This window comes from Labeo rohita, chromosome 6 (assembly GCF_022985175.1).
Source record: "Labeo rohita strain BAU-BD-2019 chromosome 6, IGBB_LRoh.1.0, whole genome shotgun sequence".
Classification (NCBI taxonomy): Eukaryota; Metazoa; Chordata; class Actinopteri; order Cypriniformes; family Cyprinidae; genus Labeo; species Labeo rohita.
The window spans coordinates 27,199,724-27,226,857 of record NC_066874.1 but is presented as its reverse complement, the minus strand read 5'-3'; the positions used below and the strand labels follow the sequence as shown (position 1 = coordinate 27,226,857).

At 35.0% G+C, this 27,134-nt stretch overlaps 1 protein-coding gene across 6 annotated transcripts in view; it reads left to right on the top strand.

Annotated features, from left to right (window-relative positions):
- foxp1b (forkhead box P1b) overlaps positions 1–27,134 on the top strand; it is a 207,743-nt gene that overhangs the window by 13,490 nt on the left and 167,119 nt on the right. For all 6 annotated transcript variants that reach the window (XM_051113080.1, XM_051113084.1, XM_051113081.1 and 3 more), the window contains exon 3: positions 4,999–5,102. The gene's annotated coding sequence lies outside the window, so the exon portion shown is untranslated. The remainder of the gene's footprint in view (positions 1–4,998; positions 5,103–27,134) is intronic.

The window sequence follows — 27,134 nt, the reverse complement described above, 5'->3', positions numbered from 1 at the left end:
TTTGTCGGCGGCGTGCGCGCCTTTCGCGCTCCGCTGCGATGTAAACCACATAGAAATTTTACTGTTTGAGGGTGGGCAAGTTGTTCGCAACGTAGAACGTGGGCGGACATTATGCAAATGTGTTACTTCGTGACGTATGGCCGTAACAGAAAAAGATTCGAATTCCTGACGACTCGTTCAGGTAAATGTGAGCCAACTCTTTTTTTTTTTTTTTTTTTGATAGACAATAACTTTATTTATCGAGCGCTGTCGGCTTCACAACTTTGCAGATAGTTTATGTTCACATACAGCTACATGACACACTACATGAAAGATCATATTTGAAAAGGCATAATAGGAGCACTTTAAAGCCATGGCAATGGATAACATGACCTAACGGAAGCATGTAAATGATCAAAAGTATAGGTCCGAGAACAGATCCTTGAGGAACACCATGAAAGCAGGGGCAGTAATGGACTTAGCTTGATAGATAGATATATAGCCCTGCATGTCTGTCAAGTAAGAGATAAACCAGGACCAAACAGATTGTCATTTACTACTTCCAGTGAAAAGTTTGCATACTACTGGACACTTTACTATCCATGAGAGAGGATTTGAGAATGGCAGTGAAGTGATGCAACTGACGCTGGGAGGTCATTTTAAGCAAGTCATTGAATTGTTCATTCAAATGATTCATTAAGTTAAAAAAAAAGAATGATTCATTGAATCATTCATTTAAGTGATTCATTCAAAAATCCTGATTTATTCAAGAACGAAACACAACCACTGTGTGTTTGCTCAGAGATGGGCATGATTACATTGCTGTGGCTTTGTTTGAAACAATTTTGTTGACAGAACAGAAGTAACTGTTAGTAATGTATCTAAATTGTAAGTCACTCAGTATTCTCTTTTTGTTTATTGCACTTTTGTGTAAAAGCAATATCACATATGCAATCGTGCTGAGGCTCAGAGCATAGTATATCAGATGCCATTCTAAGACAAAATAATTCCTCCTTTGCACGCTTATGCAGAGCAGTAAGCAATTTCTAGGTTAATTTCCTAGAAGTTTAACATTTCTGTGACTATTCTGAGTCCCGATTAGCCTGGCATAGCAACAGCGACAACCAATTGTGTGATTTGTGGGGTGGAACTACTTGTTTGACTGGCCAATGGCAGCAAGGGAGAATTGTTTTGGGAGATCTGTGAAAACAGTCAATTATTTTGTATGTTGCTGAATGATCTGAAATAGATTGGAGAATATTGTTTTTTAATAGTGTCGTGCGAAATATTAGGTTGCAGGTTTAAATTGCTCTGAACTTTTTTTCTTTTATTTTAGATTAAGTGTTTCATTGTGATGGATGGGTAGACCACATCTTTGATATAATGCAGAAACAACACCATGAGTGTAGTGTGTTTTATCGCAGTGTGAATTTTTTTTTTTTTTTTTTTTTTTTTTTCACTAGTCTTTTTGCAGTTGTGGGAAACTTGACACACAAATAAGTGGCAATTATCAAACTACTCTAAAGTGGCTGGTAACTGGTTTCTGTCTGAGACTGACAGGGATGGCAATTTGTGTGAGACGTGTGGATTAAAACCACATGTTGGAGATGCCGAAGGGTGTTGTATTGAGCGGCTGGTATGCCAAAATAAAGTAGCTGAGTCAAACCTGTGTGAGTTCTTACGTGCCTCAAGGAAGAGATTATTGCTTTGAGGTTGCTCATTCATACACAGAATATACACAAACTATAATCGTTTCTTTTGTTTCTTTTAAAATTCTTTTGGAATTTTGCATAGTTGCACTTTTTGAATAATTTGTGCATACAGTATGACCCCTTCATTTTTTTTTTTTTTTCACATTTTATGAAGCAGTCTTGTGCTAAAATTAATGCTTCAATGCTGGATACTAGAGCTGGGTTTTGACACAGATATCATGATTTGATTCTAATATATATACAGTATATATATATATATATATATATATATATATATAATTCTATATACAGTACATGCCAAATTTTCTCAAGAAAAAAAAATCTCTCAACTAATGCTGTAAAATACATGTGAGAGTCAGTTGGTACTGCATTACTATAATATTGAAGGTTAAAATGACCTGATTTGTATAAATACTTAAATTACATTCAATTATTTTTTATAATAATAAAATTACAATTACATAATTATATTTCTACTCCAATTCGTTTTTTGTAATATAAATATTTAAATGGTGGATGTCATAAAACTTGATGGATTTATTCAAAAATAAATTTGACATTGACGAACAGTAAAAAATTATAATGAATGTGTTATATAGTTCATATATTTAGCAAAATGCTCCTCTAGAGTCATTTTTCTAGCTGACTAACAAGTTTATGGTCACCGAATGTTTTTTTTTTTTTCCTCTGAGGTAAATGTGATGTTATGTGACATTGTTTACAAGTTGTCATATTGACATCTTTGCGCAGTTGAAACACTGATTAAAACACGGATTTCTGTAAATTGTACTCTTTCTTTTAACATCCTTTTTGTTGTTTTATTTATATTTTGTTTACATATACTTTACGTGTACAGTCACTCCACATTAAACAGTGTATATATATATATATATATATATATATATATATATATATATATATATATATATATATATATATATATATATATATATATATATATATATAAATTTTTTATTATTATTTTTTTTTAATATAATTATTTAAAAATAATAATGTGCATCTGAGTATAACATGCACAGTTTATGATCACATTCTTTTTAGATATTATTCCTGATTTGAAATGTTATATTTTATAAAACAATTTATGGTAACTCATGCGAAAAACAGTATGTGACAAAAGAAGTATGTTTGAGCGACTAGTAACAGGCCAGATTTAGACGACCTAAGTGCCAATACAGAGACGGGATGTCTGAGGTAAATGTGATGTTATGTGACATGTTGTTTACAAGCTGTTATATTGACATCATTGCACGGTTGAAACACTGATTAAAACACAGATTATATACAGTAGTGAACATTTGAAGTGGATCAAAACCTTTCATCAAAATTGTCCTAAAACCAAAACAATACCCATTCTTGTCTTAGTCTTGTCTCAGTTGTTTCTAGGAAGTAAAGAGTACACATAAAACTATTCTTGATATACAATTAGAGTTTAGAACTATGAAATGAATGTGGATTTACACTGGTTGAACAGACACTCAAAAATTCAGGTAGTTAATTAGTGAGTGAGACTAATTTATTTAGATGTTTACAACTTTGTCTTGTTGACAGCCTTGCACATTCAGACGGATGTTTTTAGTTGTGTTTCACACCGCCCTCCTGCCACAGGATCACTTTTTTGTTTTGTTTTGTTTTATTCTCCTTCCTGTTGGTGAAGATGAGATTTAAGGTTAATGTAAATGTGGCTTTTTAAATACATTTTTTTTGTCACTTCCTCCCTTTCAAGGAAGATCAGATCATCCATCTCTATCCTGGAGTAGTTTCCACCTCTCTTTCACTTTCATGTGCCCTAGCTGGTCTTCAAATGCTACAGTACTCCTCTCTCTCTCTCTCTCTCTCTCTCTCTCTCTCTCTCTCTCTCTCTCTCTCTCTCTCTCTCTCTCTCTCTCTCTCTCTCTCTCTCTCTCTCTCTCTTTACCTGTAGCTATTTCCTTTTGCCCCTTTTAAACTCCCTATTTTTGGAGTTCAGTGATGTGAGAGTCATAAATACCAGCGAGGGGGCAGAGGGGTCTTTTGGGATTGTGTATTTTCTGCAGCAATGACAAGAACGCGGGCGGCTAATCAGAGCGGCTCTTATCTGAAGCTGCTCAGCGCCCGACGTGGAACAGAGGAATGCGGCCAGCTAAGGGGGTTAGCGCTAGCTAAATTCCACACGGAGGAATTACATGGAGATGAGCTGTAATGCAAGGGTTGATTTTATTGGGTCTGTTGGGGACATACTGTGAATATTTGGCCTCTAGGAGGGGCCTGAGTTTGTATGTACTTGAGAATTTTGGAATAGTGAAATTGTCCCATGTTGTTCTAATGTGAGAGATATAGCTAAATGTTTTTGAAACATAATTTTTTATTTATGTTTGGTGATATTTTTTGTATGTTTATATGTATGTAGTAAGGCTTCAAAATGTTAAAAATGTAAGTTTTTAGTAGATGTTATTTGTGAATTATTATATACATATTTATATATCATTTAGAGTAATCTATAATTTTATAAAAACTGTTATTATAGTATTGTAATTTTTTTTTATTTGTGCACCACAAGATGCAAACGCGAAAACGCAGTTTACCCTCGCACTATTAAAACTCCACCATGCAGACCTGTGCCGGGTTAACGAATGACAGACACTCCTCTCCGTCTCTGTCACTTTCTGTTTCTCTGTCTTTTTCTCACCTTCTTTAACCCTCCGGATTCTTGTACCCCCTCCTTTTTTTCTGTCACTCTCTCTTTTTGTCTCCCTTTCGCTCTTAATGAGAACACACTCAAGTAAACGCTGACCTCTGCAGTAAGCATTTTACTACGCAAATCACATTCACTGATGCTGATTGGTCAAAGCTACGTGTCACCGACTTACGGGATCTGACAAAACGTTCCAGAGAATTCTGTCAAGTAGTGTGTGTGGCCGCAGCTTTTTCTTAGATGAGTCGTCCCTCTAGTCACTACCATTCATCAGAACAGCAATGCAGATCTGAGCTGATTATCAGATGCTTGGCGTAAATATCACAAGTGTCAGAAATGCTTGCCGTTGAAAATCTGAAAATGCGTTAAGATGCATTTAGGTCAGTTCTGGAATTAATTTGTCACCAAATTAAGCATTTGTGGTTGGATTTCATCACGTTTTTGCCTTTTTCCTTTCTCATTTGAGTCATCATCCAGGTTTATGTGGGTTGAGTGAATTTAAGGGACTTCCCCCACCTTTAGAGAATGGTATCAATTCCTGTTTGTAATTTTGCTGATGTTAATATGCACTTGTGTCTCTCTCTTGTCTTTTTTACTCATTTTGTATTTCAGATTGAGCTGGCTACACCGTATCCAATGGTTCCGCCCCTTTCTTCTCTTTTCTGAATTCTGATTGGAACAATGGAACGTCAGTCTCGTCCAAACAAGTGACTCTGGTATGTTATCTTCAGAATTTTTCCTTGAAACCACGCAACTCTGTTTTCGTCTGTGCTACTTTTTTTGCATAGTAGTAAAAAGGATGTACAGTATGTATTTTACTCTAACTACAACCAGGTTTTTTTCTTTTTTTAATTGCTCAGAGGTTGGACTTTCGTATGTCAGACGACTTAATGATTTTATCATGTGCATTCATTGACGTATCAACTTTGTTTCAGAAGTTTCTCATAAAATTCCCTAGATGAAATATAATTAGATAGAACGCATGTGTTGACATATAGCAAGTGTGTTTTGGAAAAATTTGATGAGAAAAGTTCTGAACTCGTACTGAAATCTCTACTTTTGAGACTTCAGATGTTTTCTGAAACTCTAGACAGCAGCGAGAGTCTCTATTTGATCTCCTTGAATTATTATTTCTAAAACAGCTCATATCTGGCAACTCTAAATGCAGTTTGAGACATCATTTGAGACAGATGTTTACCCTCCATTTACCCTTTAACCTTGTGGGAATTTAGTATCATGCATCGTTGAGCACAGTCGGAAACATTGAGATCTCTTTTGCATTTGAGATATGTTAGATAAATTATTTTCTTATAAAAAGACGGAAGGTTACGCACGCCATTTAATCTCATTGTCTCAAAACAATTTTTTTCTCCTAGACGACAAAGAGATCTCCATTTTCTTGTCTGCGAGAACACTCATCCTGAAACCACAAACTTTCTTAAGATCTTTTTTTATCTGGGTTGTGTTTGTTCTTTTTACCCAATGGTTGGTACATCTGCCCATTTGCCTTTGACCCACTTTTAGTGTCACTGTCCCTTCACACTTTGTATTGCCGTCAATGACTAGTCTTCCTGTCATCTTCACTTTGCAGCTTTGTGTAAGCACGCCTGTATATTTGCATCTGGCAGAAGCTTTTCTGTGCCATAGATCTGGCACGGTGCCAGTCTCTGCCTTTGCCCCCGATCAGAAGCAAACGTGACATTTGTGCCGAGGTAATGGAGTCTTTGCGCAATTAAATCCCCGACTGCGAAGTCGCTCCTTCCATCCCTCAATCCCTCTCCTTTCCTTTTATCCGCAGGAGGGAAGGCCGTGATGATGAGAGCATCTCAGCACGTTGCCCCTTTATTCCACTCTCCACGTCACTTTTTGTTTTTAACTCCTCCACATAAACATCTCTCCGCCTGGCAATTAATTACCACAAATGTCAATTAACCCCCTCCTTCTTAAAAAAATAATATTGTAGGAGAATTAAATTTCAATTATAAAAATTACGTTGGAAGGCGGCAACGTTAAATTGCTTTAATGAATTGTGCTGAAGGTGACAGTTGTTATTTTGCAGCACGTCATAGTGGGGGATACAATGTGAAGTGGAGGATGAACGGAGGAAAACAGAAGGATGAGAATGAAATGAGTGTTGAGAGGAACAGAGAGGACATATTTCCTGCAGTAACGGTAGCCGCTGTACGTAATGCCTCATTTGTGGGATACAGCGAGCAATGGCGTGAATCATTGTTCTGTGCCAGCGAAAGAGAAAGCACTTAGGGGTCTCTCTCTATCTCTTTCTCTCTTCCTTATTTGACTTGCACAACTGCTGATGGTGCATTTGCCCACCGGTTGTGCTCCAGGAACATTCCATACGTTATCATATTTAAAGGAATAGCTCATGCAAAAATGAAAATTCTTTCATCATTTACTCACCTTTATGTCGTTCCAAACCTGTGTGACTTTATTTCTTTAGAGCACCAGTTGTTTTCCATGCAAATAGTTCACATGGGGGCTGGCACTTTCGAGTTTCAAAAAGGTTGAAAAGAAAGGTGAAAGTATCAAAAACATGGTCCATATGACTCATGCATTATAATTGAAGTCTTGTGAATTCGTACGATAAGTTGATCTGAAGAACAGTTCAAAATATATGTCACTAAAAAACTTTCTGTGCAGTGAGCACTTAATCTGAATAATGGTTTGGTGAGTCGAATCGAGAACTGAACTGAGTTCAGTTTAATTCATGAACAAGTCATTTAGGCCTGTTCTGAGAACTAGATAAATCGATTCTGACTCAAAACACTGATTCCATTGAAGACAAGAGATTTTCTAGTCTACAATGGGTGAAAAAATAACTAGACTTAACATTGTGACTTAGTGGTGGGCTCTTTTGACTTGGACTGTCATTTATTGGACATTGTGTGTTTAGAAGCTTTACTCTTACATGTATTTTACTCTGCCCTCCAAAAGTTTGGAAACACCCCTGGGAAAGTGTGGTTTTGGACTATATCAGCCTAAATCCTTATAATTTTTTGGTGCGAATACATTAAAGTAACTTGACATTGTCATTGAAGACCAGCAATAATAATTTTCATTTTGATTACATAATAGTGGAAATATATACATGTCAAAGTCAGGCATGCCCCTTTGCCAGCTGTGATGCCTGGTTACTGGTTTAAACTTGGCCCAGGTTTTTAAAAGATTTTTGGGTCAGCACACCTTGATAACTTCAACAATTGATTGCCAATTAAGTTTAGAATATAATGATTTTAGGCCCAGATTATGCAGAGCTGTAATAGCTGCTAATGGTGGATATTTTGATGAATTGAAAATGTACATTTTATGTATGAACTGTTTATGTAATATGTTTTCGTAGTTTGTGTTGTCCCTTATCAGTGCAAATTTATCACAAATTAAAAAGGATTCATGCCAATATTGTCCAAAACCCCACTTTTTTTAGGGCGTTTCCAAACTTTTAGAGGGCAGTGTACATTTATGCATTTAGCAAACATGTTTATCTAAAGCAACTTACAAATGAGGAATACAACAAACAAAATTATATTATGCATATGTGTGTGTGACGTAAATAATAGCTCGCAAAATAGAGAGGTCACCCAACCGTTGAGTTTAAGGTTAGTTTGAAGCCACAATAAAATGGATGTTACCATTTCCTCATCATCTTTTGCGGGTAATAAACTTTGGATGGTCTCAGCATACCCCTGCACTTGAGTTGGACTAATCTAAGACGTCTTCACCTATTCTCACCATCAGTGATTAACATCTCACTTTGCTGACGATGTTCCTTGTTCAGCTGATTGTAAATTGATAGAGAGAAATGTTAAATTGGACCTTGATGCTCATCAGAAGCAGATTTCAACGTATAGAAAGACGAAATCGCAAATGGAATCTCTATAACGTCTCTTTATTTTTCATTCCCAACGGAAATGGAAAGCAACTTTTGACTTCTGATTGTCAGGCTCCCAGAGTCTCGCATATTTATTTCTTCAACAAATTTAGACAATTGAGCTTGTTTTTCCAATAAAAACTCAATGTCTCAAACTTTGCCCAACACCAAAGTTGCAATCAAAGTCAGAGACTTCAATATGGACTCAAAAATTCTTGTAAAATCTTCCCAAAACCAAATATCTGCTCTGTTCTATCAACATTTATATTTTAGCTCTCTACCCTTACCGGATGATGACAGTTTGTGTCTGGTTTTGATTCTAGGAGGAACATCTGAAACTTGAAGTTGACATTTGTTTAAAGCATAACTCCAATAAGTCTCCTGAGCTAAAAAAGATCAACCCTTGAGCAATAAAATTATCCTCTGGGATTGGTTTGACAGATAGATGAAGCAAATTATTGTAATTATACCATTGCCCGTCAGTCAGTTGGGCAGAAAAATGCTGTTTAGTGAATTGAGAGCAGATTGAATCATGTTTTGGCCAGTTGCTTATTTGTGGCTGTGCAATTAACAACAGCCTAGCAGACTCGCACACAGTTCAAGACCACCCCGACAGGCATGGAAATGCAAGTACTGTGTGATGTTTTTCTTTTTCCAAGCATCTGCTCATTGACTGCCATCCACAGGGCTGGACACACACGCATGCATTTGGATTGGGCTTGCAGCCCTCTGACCGGGCGACTGAAACTCAACACTCATTTAGAAGTGGCTCACCATACGGCCCGCTTCGCAGCTTAACGCAGCACACACACGCTTAGAAGTTCATTAGATCAGTATCCTGTCTTAATTGCCTCTATGTAACACACACCACAGGCTAATGCAGGGGGTCTCAAAGCTGGATACGTCCACCTTTCTCAGGGCTGTTTTTAGGAGTGTCGTTGTGTGCCCTTGTTGTTGGAGCAAGTTTGTTTCCCATCCTGTCATATTTCACTTTATCATTTAGTTTCACTTTTTTTTTTATTAATAAGACCTCAGATGATTGATAAACAAATCTGCTTATATTAATTTTGAAATATGTCATCACTTAGAAAAGGTCAGTGCTGAAACATTTAATTAGTCATGCAGTTTCGTAGATTTTTTTTTTTTTTTTTTTTTTTTTTTTAAATTGGCAATGATATTTGCAACTGGAAAAATTAAATTGCTCTGAAGGTGGTCCTAAGTAACAAAACATGGTCCATATGACATTTAAGTAACAACTTTGTTTCAGAGGTTTCTTCTTAAAATAAAAAGAGACACATGTTAACAAATAGTTGTCATGTGGTTCATTAAACAAATCAGGCAAATCAAAGCACAGTTTGAGACAGTCACAAAAAAATAAATGTTCTTTATTGCCATTTCTGATTGCATGAAGAATCCATGAAACATTCTGCACAAAATGTTTTGTGTGTTTATGGTCAAAATGTTCTTTAGATTATTAAATAATGTTCACACTTAAAAAAAAAAAAAAAAATGGTTTGCTCAAAGGATATTTGGGGAACCCAAAATTATGGAAGCCAGTTTCCGCCACTGAATAAAAAAAAGAAGCGTAATCGTGACTTTTTATATCACAATTCTGACCTTTTTTCTCAAACTCTTAAGTTGTGTCTAAGTTATAAATTCACAGTTCTAAAAAAAAAACCACAATTGCGAGATATAAATAAACCATTCTGAAAAAAAGCCATAATTGCGAGTTATAAACTTTTAATTCTGAGAAAAAAAGTCACAATTGCGAGATAGAAATTCACAATTCTGAAAAAAAAAAAGACTTTTTCCTCAGAATTTTGAGTTTCTATCTCGCAATTGTGACTGTTCCTCAGAATTACGAGTTTATATCTCGCAATTATGACTCTTTCAGAATTGTGAATTTATATCTCACAATTGTAATATTTTTTTTTTTGTCAGAATTCTGAATAACTTGCAGTTGTCTTTTTTTTTTCTCAATTGTGAGTATATATCTCACAGTTGTGACTTTTTTTTCCTCAGAATTGTAATTTTATATCTCGTAATTGTGATTTTTTTTTTTTTTTTTTTTTTTCTTCTTCTTTTTTTTCTCAGAATTAAGTTTATAACTCACGATGGATTTTTTCCACAATTGTGAATTTATATCTCGCAGTTGTGAATAATTTATTTTTCCTCAGAATTGTGAATTTCTTGCAATTGTGACTTTTTCCTTAGAATTGTAAACTTATATATGGCAATTGTGACTTTTTTTCAGAATTGTGAATTTCTATCTCACAATTGTGACTTTTCCTCAGAATTACAGGTTTATATCTCGCAATTATGACTTTTTCAGAATTGTACATGTATATCTCGCAATGGTAATTTTTTTTTTTTTCTCAGAATTGTGAATATCTTGCAGTTGTGACTTTTTCTCAGAATTGTGAGTTTGTATCTCGCAATTGTGACTTTTTTTCTCAGAATTTAATGTGTATAACTCACAATTGACTTTTTCTCAGAATTGTGAATATATAACTCGCAATTCTGACTTTATAACACGCAAGTTTCTCTGAGGAAAAAAAGTCAGAATTGTGAGGAAAAGATGCAGTCGCAATTGTGACTTTTTTTTTCATGCAAATTTATATCTCGCAATTTTTACTTTATAGCACAGTTGCAAGTTTATATCTCACAGTTCTGAGAAAAAAAAGTCAGAAAACAAAAGTTAGAATTGTGAATTTTTTTTTTTTTTTTTTTTTTTCACAATTCTGAGAGAAAAGTCAGAATTGTGATCGCAATTACTTTTTTATTTTTATTCAGCGGTGGAAACGGGCTTCCGTACATAGTGGTTCATCCATGGCATCACTGTGATAACCCCCTTAAAATTTAAGAAAACATCTTCACTATTTTTAACATCATGGTTTGTTGGAGAAACAATTTCAAATGGTCCCATTTGTGACTTTTCTTTCCTTGGGTGTGTTACAGTAGGTCTGTATTATAACACAGTACAGTCCTACTTTAGGGGAGTTTATTCAGTCTTATTCACTGTCCCTTTTCCGCTTTCACAAAAGCTTTCAGTTACACCTAGCTTCCTAACTTCCTGTTTCGCTGGGTGGCTGGCCGGCGGTGGGCCGATGTCGTAACGGCGAGTATCAGGAAAAGAACACAAGTCCGGGATGGAGTCCCAGGCAGCTGGCCCAGTGTGTGTGTGTGTGTGTAGGAAACGGCAGAGCAACTTGCAGCAAGCAGCAAATTAACGCCCATATCTCCTATCTCTCCCCTCTCTTGTCACTTTCCTGTTTGGACTCTAAGGTGATTGGAGGCGCAGGCTGTGACAGTTGACGGAAGCAGAGAGAGAGAGAGAGCAAATAAAAGAGAAAGCATTTATTTACAGTGTGATGATGCTAGTTAAGGATGCGGTTTCACACAGGATGTGCCCCCCTGCTTCAGTCTGACAGGGGGCAGGCTAGAGCTCGGGGTGGTGGCCTGTATTGTGGAGCTGCTCTGGATTTTGGGCTGGACCCGCAAGCACACCCTCAGCACTGTTTCCTGTCTGGGCACAGAGAGATGAGAGCAGGTTAGTGCAGGTCACTGTGAAAGAGTGCGGAGGGGAAGGACAGTCGAGGGTGTGTGATTGTGGGGGGCGTTTAATTGTCTCAGATATGTAGAAAGGTCATGTGTTGGTTTTTTTGGGGCCCTTTACCTTTCTCATCACCGCAGTGAACCAAGCGCAGTTCCACAAGCAGAATCAAACATCCTACCGCTGCTGTATAGCATTGAATCAGTGATTAGCATAGTCATTTGTGGTGTTTGAAATTTACAACCCATAAATTATCAACAGGCCGATGTAAATCAGGTACACTCTTTTTTTCCTAAAACCTCCTTCTTGACATATCTCTGTTTAGGGCAACAATTTCAACTTCTTTGTTATTTTACATCATGTCTTAGAAAACAGTGAGTGTAACTCACTTTTTTTTATTTAAAGTGAAACACTGTGAAATCTATTCATGAAAAAAACAAATCGAGACCAAGTGACTTGTTCTTTGACATTAACATCCTCCATCTAATCATATAAGGTTAATGGCCTTAATGAGGCCTAAAAACGCAATGAGACATCGGATCTACTTTTTATTCACGGATCGCTTGTCTAAATAGGGGAAGTGGCGCACTGACCGTTTAGCCTTGCGCTAATGACGAATGCTGAGAAGTTTGAGCTGAGAGAGCAGACTTTGGGTAATGATGAAAGCTTTAGTATGGTGATATGCTACTTTGATTCAAGGTGTTATGATTTGTCCTTGTTAAACTGCATTCTGTTTGCTTGTAGTGTATGATGTTCTGTGTTTGATGTAACAGCTAATTTGCCATGTTTTTGTGGATTTATTTGGATACAGAGTTTCCACAGAACAGTGTCTTTCTGTCCTTTCATATTCACAGAATAGTTGAAAAAAATAGTCAGTAAGATTTTGCTTTTTGTTTTTGAAAGAAGTCACTTATGCATGAAGGTGGAATTTATTTGACTAAAAGTCAAAAACAAAACATTAATATTGCAATTTAACAATAATAATGACCTTTTTTTTTTTTTTATATATATATATATATATATATATATACATATATATATATATATATATATATATATATATATATATATATATATATATATATATATATATATATATATATATATATATATATATTTATATATATATATATATATATATATATATATATATATATATATATTTCATATATATATATATTTCCAAGTTCTTTCAAACTTTCAAACTTTATATATATATATATATATATATATATATATATATATATATATATATATATATATATATATATATATATATATATATATATATATATATATATATATATATATATAGTGTTTTTTATGTATCGAAAGTTTGAAAGAACTTGGAAATAGAAAGGGGAAAGAAATAGAAACAGGAATCTTTTGTAACGTTATAATAATGTCTTTACCACCATTTGTTAAAACAATTGCTGGATAAAAGCATCCGATTCTTTAAAAAATATTACTGACCCTCATCCTTTTGAATTATAGTGTATGTATGTTTATGTATCTCAAAAAATAACTTTGCATATGTATATCATTACATATTAATCTGTGTTTTGAGTATACATTGTAACCAGTTTAATTAAATTCAGTAAGTGAGTTAGATTTTAATTCAGTGCTTTGACTGATTCATTTAGTTCATAAATGATGGATTTGTCAAGCTGATTCAAACCTGATCTTTTTGTGAGTCTTTCTAAATGATTCATTAATAGAATCATAGGAATCACTTGTTTGTGAATTGGTCCACACTGGTCATACTGTAAATATATAGATATTCCTTATACCTTATACATTATAACTACTTGTTTTATACTATTATACTTATAATCTTTTATAATATTAAATTAATATTAAATAGAAATTAATAATAACAATAATTTTATAAAAACAAAAATCTATATTAAAAAAAACAGTTCTTTTGAATTGCTGTTGAAAAATACTGAACAAAAAAAAAGAGTCCCATTTAAAACATTTTTGTTTCTTTTTTTTTATTTATTTTTTTAAAATTGATAATAGGAAATAATTTTGGGACACCAAATCAGCATATTAGAATGATTTCTAAAGGATCATGTGACTCTGAAGACTGCTGAAAATTCAGCTTTGGCATCACAGAAATAAATAATATTTAAAAATATATGAAAATAGAAATTTTATTTAAAAACATAATATTGTACAGTAGGACTGTGTATTGCCAAGAATCTGGCGATACGGTACGCATCGCGATGCAGGGGTTGCGATACACTGCGATACTGTAAACAAGGCGATATATTGGGATATTTCTTTTTTTAAGAATAGGATACACTTTAAGGAAAGCTGTACATGCCACCATATGCAAACCTTAGCAAAAAGTTCAGTTCAAAAAGTTCAAAAGATCAGTCCTTGTAACATTCTTATTGAATTACTTTTTGTACAGTATGAGTAAAGGGGGAAATAAAATGCCTGCAGGATTCTTTAGTTATTTAATGTATAAAATGTAACCTTTTATAAAAAGAGCATGTATATTTTTAGACACTGCTTTAAAGGTTCACAGTTTCGGTTTACAGTTGTAACATACAAAGTCACTGGCATATTTTAAGATCAATCAGTGCAAGTTTCTTTCAGTTAAAACTGCTCACACTCACATTTTAGTCTGGGACTAGTCTTAGGCCTGGTATGTGAAACCAGGGGACACTGTCATAACATTTTGATCTGAACTTAAGAGTTACATTGGCTTAATATCAGTGAGAAATAAAGCGCTTGCAGGAATCCTAATGAAAACAAAATTATTGTAAAACTAAATAAATACATGTATTGAATATTGTTAGAACCTTTTTGTTCTGAGAATTTCACAAGTTTTGGATTTCACAAGATTTCAGTTTGTATTTATGTTCCGCGTGGAATCGCCAACTGCACCCCTTCGCACAGCAGAAGCATACCGTGGCCTGTGCAGCTGAGGCGGCGCCTGCGCCACGGTCCCGGGGCAGACATTACCACAAAAGCCGAAATGAACTATTACTATATTAACACTAGTGGCGTGCCTTTATGCTAATTTCCTTTCAGTATTTAAGTTCAGAGATAAGAATACTGCCATCTAGCAATTGGGATATAAACTCAAAACGAAGCATCTGCCATGAATCTTGTATGATTTTTTATTTTTTTTTTATTACATTTTTTAAAATATCGATATTCCATTTTTGAGAATCGATACAGTATCGGCGAACAAAATATCGCGATACTCACGTGTATCTGTATTTTCTTATACCCCTATTGTACAATAGTACTTACTGTATTTTTTAATTTAAAAAATGCAGCTTTGTTGAGCATAACAGACTTCTTTAAAAACCATAAAAAAGCTACTGTAATACTATTTAATAAGATATAAATGCTTCATGTGATTAAAATATAATTTAATATAATGACATTTTAATCAGTAATCATTAAATGTTTATTTATGACACCTTATTTTGAAAGGCACACTAGGAAGTGCCCCAAAGAAAAGGGGCAACAGCTTGCAAAATGACACCAGCAAGGCTCAAACGTTCATTGCCCCAGTGTGTGAGAGCATGTGCGCTAACCGCTAGGCTACGGCTCCACTAGAGCCTCATGTAGCTGACGTGTTCGTGCCTGTCCCCTGAAGAGCAGGAACAGGAATCTGTCCATTAAAGCAGTCTCTGAGAACACCAGTGTACACTAGGCCAGAGGGGACAGGAGCAGTAAATCTGTGAAAGTGGATCTAGACCTGACAAACATGTGCAGAGCTGGGAAATACAAACAAACAACAGGCCTGTTTGTCTCCCTGTTGGGTTACAGAAATACACACAAACCTACACCCACACAAACACACGCACACACACACACACACACAACACTACAGCTTAAGCTTCCTGAGTAGAGTTCTAGCATTTCTGTCTTGTGGCTCTTTAGTTTCTTCTCTTGTAAACACAATTCACGTCTCAGTTTTTGAGTCCATTATCTAACAGAGCCAATAGTCAGTCAATACAGTCTCTACATTCTGCATTGATGTATGTATTTATGTGCTGTATGCAGAAAAGAGCGGCTCTTTTGTGAACATGGTGTAAACAGGCATGTCAATAAACCCATAAGCCGTATCAAGCTACAGCAGCTATTGAAAAGGCTAATATCTGCGGCTGATTTTTATTATTTTTTTCTGCAGCCCTCTTTTTTTTAAAAAAAATAATGTTAACGTGGCATTGTAAAAGAGACGGATGATCTATGTGGCAGATTGATCAGCGGGTAGAGACCCCATTATCTCTTTCCGTGTTAATTACAGTGTGCTCAGCTTGCGTGTCAAAAGACGGATAACTGACGAAGGTAAAAGACCTTATTTATGCTTTCGTACTCAGCTGGCGGCAGCTTTCCCCTCTCTTTCTTTTTTTCGCCTCCTCAGCGCTGTATATTTATCGTCCAGTAATATTACACTGTCAAAGACGATCATCTCTGCAGAGATATTATTCGCTATCGTCACCTTCACAGGCGTCCATTTGGACCCGCTCGCTCTCAAGTTACCAACTCTTTCTCTGCACGCGGAGTGGCTGAGCAAATTTGCGCAGAGATTTTTGGTCGTCCCCCCGGGACGCCAGAAAGGTAATTCGGGTTGGGTAAATCAATATGTGGGCAGCCCAGTCATACCACAACGCAGAGACATGGCACCGATCTTAGAATGCCCTGACGTTTTGTGGCTTTTAGTGGGGTCACATTTTGCTAACGGAAAAACAAAAGCAGAAAAACGTAGCGGGGATATTTCAGTCGCAAGCATCCAGATGAAGTCGATGCTCTTCTGAATAGTTTTAAAGGGATAGTTCACCCAAAAATGAACATTCTGTCATTAATTACTCACCCTTATGTTACTCCAAATCAGTAAGACCTTTATTCATTTTCAGAACACAAATTAAGATATTTCTGATGAAATCCCTGAGCTTTCTGACCCTACATAAACAGCAACGCAACTGACATGTTCAAGGCCCAGAAAGGTAGTAAGGAAATTGATAAAATAGTCAATGTATTTTATGAGTACATAAAATACATAAATAACGACTTTATTCAACAATGTCTTCTCTTTTGTGGCTGTTTTCGACACACATTCACAAGAGTACCATGACACATGACATAGAAGAGAAGAAATTGTTGAATAAAGTTATTTTTGTTTCCTGGGCCTGTGTTTGGAATGTGCTTGGATTTCATCAAAAATGTGTGTTCTGAAGATAAACAAATGTCTTACGGGTTTGGGACAACATGAGGGTGAGTAATTAATAACAGAATTTTCATTTTGGGGTGAACTATCCTTTTAAACTAAACTAAAATTGGGTTTTAAAATAGATTTGGAATGTTGACATTGTCTGTACATAAACATTTGGGCCTTGGTTATAAAACAAAAGCAGAATGTGTAAAATGTTGCGATGAATTACATAAATCAATTCAGGCAACATCATTCTGCTCTGGTTTGTTCAATTAAGTTTAAATAATTTAAAAAATTAAAATACTGTGGTTGACAGGATAACTGTAAGTTACCTTACATATGTATAGAGTAAAACTATACAAAACTATATAAAACTGTATTTTATAGTAATTTTATTATAAAATGCATGTCAAATTTATGCTTTTATAAGTAAAAACAGTGAGCTACCATATCATTTACAGTAAAAACTAAGGATGCAAAACGATAAATCGTGATTAATCACGTTCAAAATAAAAGTTTATGTTTACATACTACGTGTGTGTGTACAGTGTATATTTATTATGAATATATAAGTACACATGCATACATGTATATATTAAGAAAACATGTAAATGTATAAATACATGTACATACAAATATTTTTCAAAACATATACATTAGGGCTGGGCAATTTATTTTTTTTATAAATGTTTTTTTTTTTAGATTTTATCGATTAATTCGAATTTATTGCTTCGCCACAATTTTATTTTTTAGTAATTGAGGTATTTAATTTGAGTATAAATATTACCAAATGTTAGAATTAGACGGTTTAACAATATGCCAATGAAAACAGCAAAGGAAAAGAGCGATCCAACTGCATGTCGGCACACGTGATTAACCGTTTGCGTGTGACGCGCTCATATTGCTTGGCACCATTCACACAGAATGCGCTTTACCAAACAGAATTAGACAGTGCAACAGTTGTTTGATGCAACACGGGTAGTGGAATAGGAAAAACATGCAAAAAAAACAAAAAATGCTCCGCATTTTTAGAATGTTGTTTAATGCATGAGACGCTGCAAAAGATGTGAGTGCAACAGTCAAATGCATCCTTGTTTACAAAGAAAAAAAAACAATGGAAAAGCAGTGCAATTGAATAAAAAAACCTGTGAAGAACTACTACTGTATGTCTGATATTTCATGTTTGCATCATGGGGACAGGCTGAAAGCTGTTGTTCATTGTTTTTACAGAAGATTTTGAATTTGAATTACCTTGACTTTTGAGATTTAAAAAAAAAAAAAAAATGTATTAAAGCATTTTTCTTGTATTATTTCTGAACATATAATATGTACAAGATCATGCATCTTTTCCGTAAAGATATTTAACAGGTGATTTGTTTGCAGCTTCATGTGTGGTGCACTTGGAATAGATTTTTCTTTAACTAGACATTTAATATAGAAAAAGTTACTTAAATTATGTTGTATTGACATTCTTAAGTCAGCTAGTTCAAAATCCTAAAAAATCAAGAACTGATCAAACGCTCTGTAAAAATTGAGATTTTAATTTTTTGCCATATCGCCCAGCCCTAATATACATGTGTGTGTTTATATATACCTAATAAATACACACAGTACACACACATACTATGTAAAAAAAAAACTTTTATATTATTATATTATATAAACTTTTATATTATATTATTAATATTTTGAATGCGGTTCGATTTAATCATTTTGCAGCCCTAGTAAAAACCATTAACAGGATATTCCAAGAGGTCCTGCCTGACAAATTGCATATTATAATATAAAAAAAAAGTTTTGTTTTTCGACATTTCTCTTATTAGTCTGCTTTGTATTAGATTTTATGTTATTTAGTTAACATTTATTGTGTTTTTTAGTGTTGTGTGTTACCCTGATGGTGTTTTGTCTTTGTGTGTGACTTTATATCCCATCTGATATAAGAATGTTGCCATATTTATGAATAGGCCACTTGCAGTGAATTCCGATTCGTTATGTGTTTTTTTTAAACACCTTTTATTATAGTCGTTTTTAGTAGATTTTACAGTAAAAAGCAGGTAGTTCAGATAGATTATTTTAACATTAAATCACTTAATGTGTGGTTTTAAGTTCTAAAATATCCAGCCACCAATATGCAATTTCTGTATACGTGAAACATTGTCTGCGTATTTTTGAATGTCGAATTTCTAGCAAACACAGCTGCCAGTTTTAACAGTTAAGTTAACAGGATGTTTTTACAGTGTTGTTTTGCTCTTTGAAATACGCCCAGGTACATCAAAACAGACCTCAGAGTCTAAAAATAATAATAAAAATAACAGTAAAAAAACTGTGAAAGCTAGCGTTTAATATGCTGACTAGATAGCTTTTAATGTTTAGTCCACTAACTGAGTTTTTAGCTTGTATTTAACATGTACTTTAGATACAGTATGTGAGATGTCAACAAACAAAAAAACAGTATGTGTGATGTTGGGAGTTTACACAGACAGACTGAAAACAGTCACGTAGGGCAGACCTTAGACCGAGATCACGCAACATGTTTATTGTTTGCGCTGAGTGCCGACGGGCCCCTTCTTCTGAAACACACAGCAGTGAAACCCCCATGAAGGGACTTTTCAACCCTGTGTTACAGATCTTTTTTCCTTTTTTCTTTCTTCTTATCAGAGAGCGTGTGGTGTGAGAGGTAACATCAGAGCAGTCTTTCCTGTGGTTTTGTCTGTCAGACCTGCATTCCTCAGGCCTGCGTTTGCACCTCTCAGAATCAACACACTGTTATGAACCCTCACATACACACGCATTCTCTCGCTCTCCCTTTCTAAACCATTTATGCTTTTCATCACTTCCTGTCTGTTGACCAGACTGAAAGACTGAAACAGTTTCTGAAAGGCTGTCTGGAGTCAAGCTTGAGAAATACAATTGGGTAAACAACAAAAAAATGTAGATTGGTTTGGATTTCTTTGTACAAACAGGTTGTTCTGCCCAGGACATTTGAATTCAATATTGTGCAAGGTGAATGTCATTGTTTTGTCATTCCTGCGATGATAACGTTATCGCCCATTACTCCACTGTGTCTGAATGAGAGATATTTTGGTATGTTATTGTTTTTACGAAGGAATTTACTTGGTTTTTATGTGTGTTGAAATATTTGTGTATCTGTGTTGTGTAAGTGTGTTATAATCACATTACGGTAAGATGTCAGAGCATCACCTGGTGGACTAGCGCAGGAAATAGGCCTTTGTGCAAACACTTACATACAGCATAACTATGAGAAGTCATTTCATGTCACATTCTGACAGTCTCTCAATTGATCTGTCTGTCACATTAACAGTTTTTATGACCAGCTGATTTGAATTGAAACTCTTTTGACTCAGAGTAAAAAAAAAATTACTTTATTTCACATAATTGGGACTTTATGTATTCTTATTGTGACCTCACAATGTGACTTTTTAAAATTATTTCTTTTGATCTTAATTTCTTATTTTTATCTTTATTTTACAAACTTGATTCTACATTTTTTGTTTTTGAACTTGGAGGTACAAACAGGCTTATAAAAATGTACCTTAATATGCTGTGTGTAATTTTCATGTCACTTGCAGCACTAATGTAGCTGGAAGAATAATGTTGTTTAATGTTGTTTATGAACCGACCACTTCCCCTCATCTTCTATTGGTCAGCCAAACAGGTAGCCCTGCCCCCAAACCCAAGCTATTGGTTAAAACAGAAGCTGACTTTACTCTATGTTCTGAAATTACTATAGACCTAATGTGTTTCAAATTTGAGAAAAAAAAAAAAAAAAAAAAAAAAAACTACTACTTTTTTTTTTTTTTTTTTTTTTTTTTTTTTTTTAAAGAATTGTCATATGCTTATCAGGGCTGCATTTACTTGATCAAAAAAAAAAAAAAAAAAAAACATTAATATTGTGAAATATTGTTACAGTTTAAAATAATGGTTTTCTATTTTAATATATTTTAAAATATAATTTATTCATGTGATGCAATGCTGAATTTTTATCAGCCATTACTCCAGTCTTCAGGGTCACATGATCCTTCAGAAATCATTCTAATATGCTGATTTATGATTTTTATTATCAATGTTGGAAAGAGTTGGATTCTGTGGTTCTTTGATAAATAAAAAGTTAAAAAGAACAGCATTTACTCAAAATAGAAATCTTTTCTAACACTATAAATCTGTGCTATCACTTTTTATCAATTTAACACATAGTTGGTGAATAAAAATATTGCTTTCTTTCAGAAAAAGATAAATAAAATCTTTTTTTTTAATAATATAAACTACCATTAAAAAACTTATGGTCAGTAAATTTTTATTTTAAATAAATGCTGTTCTTTTTAACTTTTTATTTTTTAGGGATTCCTGAAAAAAAAAAAAAGAATTACAGTTTTCAACAAAATATTAAGCAGCACAGCTGTTTTTAACATTGATAAAAAATCAGTGTATTAAAATGATTTCTGAAGGATCATGTGACACTGAAGACTGGAGTAATGATCACAGGAATAAATTACTTTTTAAATATATATCTACATAGAAAACAGATATTTTAGATTAAAATAATATTTCACAAAATGACAGTTTTTTCCGGATGATTGATTAAATAAATGCAGCCTTGATGAGCATAAATATAATAAATATTATGCTCATATATTAAGTATTATAAATATTATATAATGTCTATGACAGTTTTACAGAAAAAGTAAGGAAAATTATCTTAAAAATATTACTGATCCCAAACTTTTGAACAACAGTGTAAATAATATAAGAAAAAAAGAAAAGAAGCTCTATAACACAATGCAGAATATTATCTATATTGTAAAACCTTATTTAGATATATTCATGCTATTTTAATTTAACATTATTGTGTATTTAGAGTTTTTTTTAAACTTATTTATTTATTCATTTACTTATTTATTTTACATTGCATCCCCATATATGTAGCAAACTTGTATGCTACTGCTAGGTATAACCTCTAAAAAAAGAGATGACATGAGGGTGAGTAAATGATGACTGTCCCTTTAATAGGAACATTCTAATATCTTCTCAATCTGTATTTTTGCAAACTGAACAAAGTTAGTGAGACTGAAATGTTTGTTTCATCATATTGTGGAAGTTCAAGCTTAGACAGAGAGTATCTGACACAATAAGATGAAGAAGAAGGTGCGGTGGGGCCAAGAAGGGTCGTAATCTTAACAGATGCCACCTCACGCGTCACTTCGGCATCCACGCGGCCGCCGCAAACCACCACACCAGTGTATTCAAACGCAGCACGTATTAAAAACACTCACCCTCGCCTCTTATCAGATTACCATGCCTTATGATTGGCCTTCCATTGGCCTCTTTATTTAATAGAAGGTTCCTTTCTTCTTTGAGATGCCATAGAGTGTTACATCACTGCGCTTGAGCCCTGTTATCTATGTTGAGGCCTGTTCTTGTAATGGGCTTTATTGATCTAAACAACATCAGGCTGGCTGTGATGTTATTAAGGTGAAGATAACTTCACTGTAACTTCCACTCAAACAATGTATTAGTGTTTTATTGGGTTTAAATAACTTTGGCTTTTAGACGCTAATGCAGCCGGTTAGTCACCCTGCTCTTTTATGGCTGCAGGATCTTAATAAAGCTTTCCTCTTTACATCCTGCTGTGTGTGAGTGTGTTTGTGTGTGTGTGTGTGTGTGTGTGAGAGAGAGAGGACAGGAGATGCCAAGTGCTTGCTGGGAAGTTTCTGCGCCTTTAGTAAACAGCAGGAACTCTAAATAATCGGAGTAATTATACGTTGGCGGTATCCGTATTAAGCGGCGCATTATCAAGCCGTGGTTCGTGCCGACCCGGACCTTTAAACTCCATCCACAATGCAGCCTTTTTCCTTTGTCAAATTAACATATGTGCTAAGAATTATTTGTGGGTTTAGAGTCATTTATTAACTGCGTTTCGCAGTGAACTTTTAAAATGGATGTTCGGATGCGTTTTTTTTTTGTCTTCCAAGGGCACACTGAATCCAATATTTATGAAATAACGATCCCATTCATCTACAGGCATATTTTCTGTGGGAAATTTAATTTGCAGCTATTTAAAGCCATGCTTTTGGTAATGAATTATTTTGTCATCCTGCCTCTGATGAGATTCATCTTTAATAACTGTAACAATTATTTTATTAAAAGAGAGGAGCCATGCATTATGGCTATCTCAGCAAGGTCTACAGCGAGCGAGGATTCTCATTAGGAGAGTATTATTACCCCTGCTGGGCTTTCATTCACACTACCCAACTTAAATTACATTATGTGTCAACAATGTTTGCATTAAATTTAAGCAGTCATATTTACCAATGTTTCCCTCTCTCTCACTCCCTACTACTGACACATTTAGATGTATTAAAAAGATAAAACACAGTTCTAGATCTGATAGGATGGCTTATTGAACATTCACCTCAGTGCTGACTTTTAATAACGCAATAATATTGAATTTGTATGCCAGTTGTTTTATATTACAATGTTTTTGAAAGCTGCAAATTTCTATGAATGCTTTTTCTTTTTTAACATTCAGAATATCTTCTTTAAGTTATACATGTTTGTAAGACATAATAGTGAGTAAATTATGACTGAATTTCTTTAAGAAGTCCTTTAACAGTGGCCCGACAACTGCTCAGAAACTCTCTTGTATTTGTGGCTAGTGTTGCCTAGGCAATCCTTCAGTTGCATTCAGAAGATGTACAGATTTACTTTGGAGAATGTGGTTTTGTCAAGCAGCAAATGGGCTAAATATCAGATAAATTGTGGTCTCACAAGCACATTAGATGCGGGCATCACTACCTTTTTTGATTAGGGGCTTTTTGTTGGAAACTTATCTAAAGGTGCATCATGACAAAAATCACAGCTGTGCTCAAAAAAGCCAGACTTTTTGCATATTACGGGCGCGACCCGCTTTATCCCGTGACAAAAGTTGCAATTTCTGTTCTTGGGTCTCTCAAGGAAGTTGGAACGTTCCAATCGGAAACAAATACCGTGTAATACCTATTTTAATGCTTCCCCAGTTTTTTTGCTGATGTCTCTAAAAGGTTCCACAGCACATGTAACCATCTGCGAACATGGAAACCAAATGTTGTAGCCTCCGTTCCGCATTTTACCACGCCACAGTATACACAAACAAAATGTTTATGGCTCACTGAGCTGAACCTATCCTGGCCTGAGACAGAAGCGAAATTGCTGAATGTGAGGTAATCGGTTATTTCAGTTTGACCACTTCCTTAAACTCCTGCTATTACTCATAGCGATACGTTTCCAAAGAAAACCTCTGACTCTCCTGTAGGTATAATGGTTTGGTGGATTTATGTGAATCAAATATTTAGCTGGACTTTAGTAAAGTGGAGACTATGATTATCTGTACCTGGAAATTGCAGTGTCGGGGAGAGAGCACTGTGATGGAATGGCAGAGCAGCCATTCTTCTGTCTTTTTTAGTTGTTTTGCAACATTGATAGACTAAATTATTAAAGAAGGTGGGCTTTTTGACTTGGGACATTAAGCAGCCACCCATATTCGTACTGTACAGCCTCATAGCAATGATGCAAATAATGATGCATTGTAAATATCAGAGTGCTCTTAATGTGCTGTGTGTTTGGCCATTAAGTTTCCAGAAGGCTGTATGACTGATTTTTACAATGTTTGTCTCAAAGCTTCTGATTATGAGAGCAGTGAGAGTTCAGCAGTGTCTCTGCTTTATTTATCTATTATAATGAATAAAATCAAACTTTGGTGATTTGTTTGCATAATCTCAAAAATAGTCACTGAAAGTTTATTGGTGAGGTTTCATTGTCTTTAATTTTATTAGTGCAAATAATCAATAAATAGTCAAATATTGCTTGTTATTGTTATGTCTTGATCTGGTAAGACACAAGTATAGTGACCATTTCTCATTATTAACAATTTGCTTATTAGCATTCCTATTATTAATGCATTGGCTGTTTATTAGTAATAAAAGCATTTATTCTACATCCCTAATCCTACCCAAACTTAACAACTACCTTACTAAATATTAATTAGCATCAAATTAGAAGTTTATTGAGGCAAAAGTCATAGTTAATGGGTTGTTTATAGTGAGAATTAGACCTTAACCCCCTAACTGTCACCGTCCTGTATATGGGACACCTATATTTACTTCACCATGTTACAAATAAATCATAATCTAATTATGACATTGAAAATGTGCATTAAAATCATGTTACAAAATGTTTTTGTTCATGAATTATAAAAATTTAGGTTTGACTGCATTTTAATGTCTATGTTCAAAAATGGGAGTGACAGTTAAAGGGTTAAAGGAGAAATTCACTTCCAGAACAAAAATTTATAGATAATTTACTCACCCCCTTGTCATTAAAGATGTTCATGTCTTTCTTTCTTCAGTCGTAAAGAAATTTCTTGAAGAAAACGTTCCAGAAATAATCCCCATATAGTGGACTCCTATGGTGCCTACAAGTTTGAAAGTCCATAATGCAGTTTAAATGCAGCTTCAAAGGGCTGTAAACAATCCCAGCCAATGAAGAATGGTCTTATCCAGCGAAACGATTGGTTATTTTCTAAACAAAATTGACAATTTATGTACTTTTTAACCTCAAATGCTCGTTTTGTCTAGCTCTGTGTCAACTGTGTATTCCGGTTCAAGACAGTGTATGTTGAAAAACTCCCATCTCATTTTCTCCTCCAACTTCAAAATCATCCTACTTCGCTGCAGAAGTACCGACCCAGTGTTTACAAAGTCAACTTGCAAAGAAGGTCAAACACCCTTTACAAAACAGGTAAAACAGCCATGTAGGAAATGTTGAAAGTTGAAAATGAGGTGCAAGTTTTCCGACCTACCGTAACTGTCTTGAACTGGAATACACAGAGTACACTCAGAGCTAGTTTTTATTTATTTATTTTTTTTTTAAGAAAATAACTAATCATTTTGCTAGATAAGACCTAGGGATCATTTAGAGCCCTTTGAAGCTGCATTAAAACTGCATTTTAAAAGTTCAAACTCGCGGGCGTCATAGAAGTCCACTAAATGGAGAGAAATCCTGAAATGTTTTTCTCAAAAAACATAATTTCTTTACGACTGAAGAAAGGAAAGAAAGCCATGAACATCTTGGATGACAAGGGGGTGAGAAAATTATATGTAAATCTGAAAAATGTTCTGGAACATGGATTTCTTCGCAATTCTTGCATTAAACATTTTGAATCTACTTGACTGTAATTTATGGTTGAGCCATTAATTAATTATGGTATTCTGCCGGAGAGATTATGAATCAAATCACAATTTTTAAGATGTTTTTGAGCAAACAACATAAATGTTGAGATTAAATAGTGAATACCAGCAAAAGGCTTTTAGCTATATCACCTGATATTAGGTATCCAAAAAAGTCATTTTTTGCCTTTTTTGTCCCATTGGCAATTTGTCTTGTTTTAATCATTAAACTATTTTTATTTTAACTAAAAAACATTGTCTCGTATTAATACACTTGATTGAACATCAACTCTTGACACAGGTTGTCGCATGATCTTCACTATCATCGTTCCATCAGAGTTACGGTAATTGCTAGATGTAGCCACCTCTCCCAGAATATTACTTGGATGTTTAACCCTTTTTTCCCTTCTTCAAGGACAAACAGCGTACGTGACGGCAGATCTCCGTGCGAAAGTCCCCGAGCTCTCCTGCAGCAGCAGATCCCTTTTCAGCGCCAGCTGTTCTTCCAGATAAACTCTGCGGTGCGCTCGCAGATTCTCTTAATATGATTCCGCAGGGTCGGGCTCAGGAGAATAGACGCAAAACAAGCGTGCCAGGAGAAAGAGAGCGTTGAATTTTTCATCAGCGGGCCCTCGTAGTGCAGCAGCACTTTTTTAGTAGGCGGCCGGCTCATTCATGAGCAGATGTTCAGCGCAGGTCCAAGCTGCAGTTAGCATGAACTCTGCTGCCCTCTCAGCCGTTGGCTGCAAGGACGTTGGCAGCGACCCCGGCATCTGAGAATTCATTCCCGGCAAAAAGCGCCGAGCGCCGCTTCGCCCGGACCCCTTTTTTTAGCCACGCTGCCCAGCCCAGGAGCCGGCCAGAAATGGAGGAGGGCTTTTCTTCTGACAGGCCATCAGTCTTCGC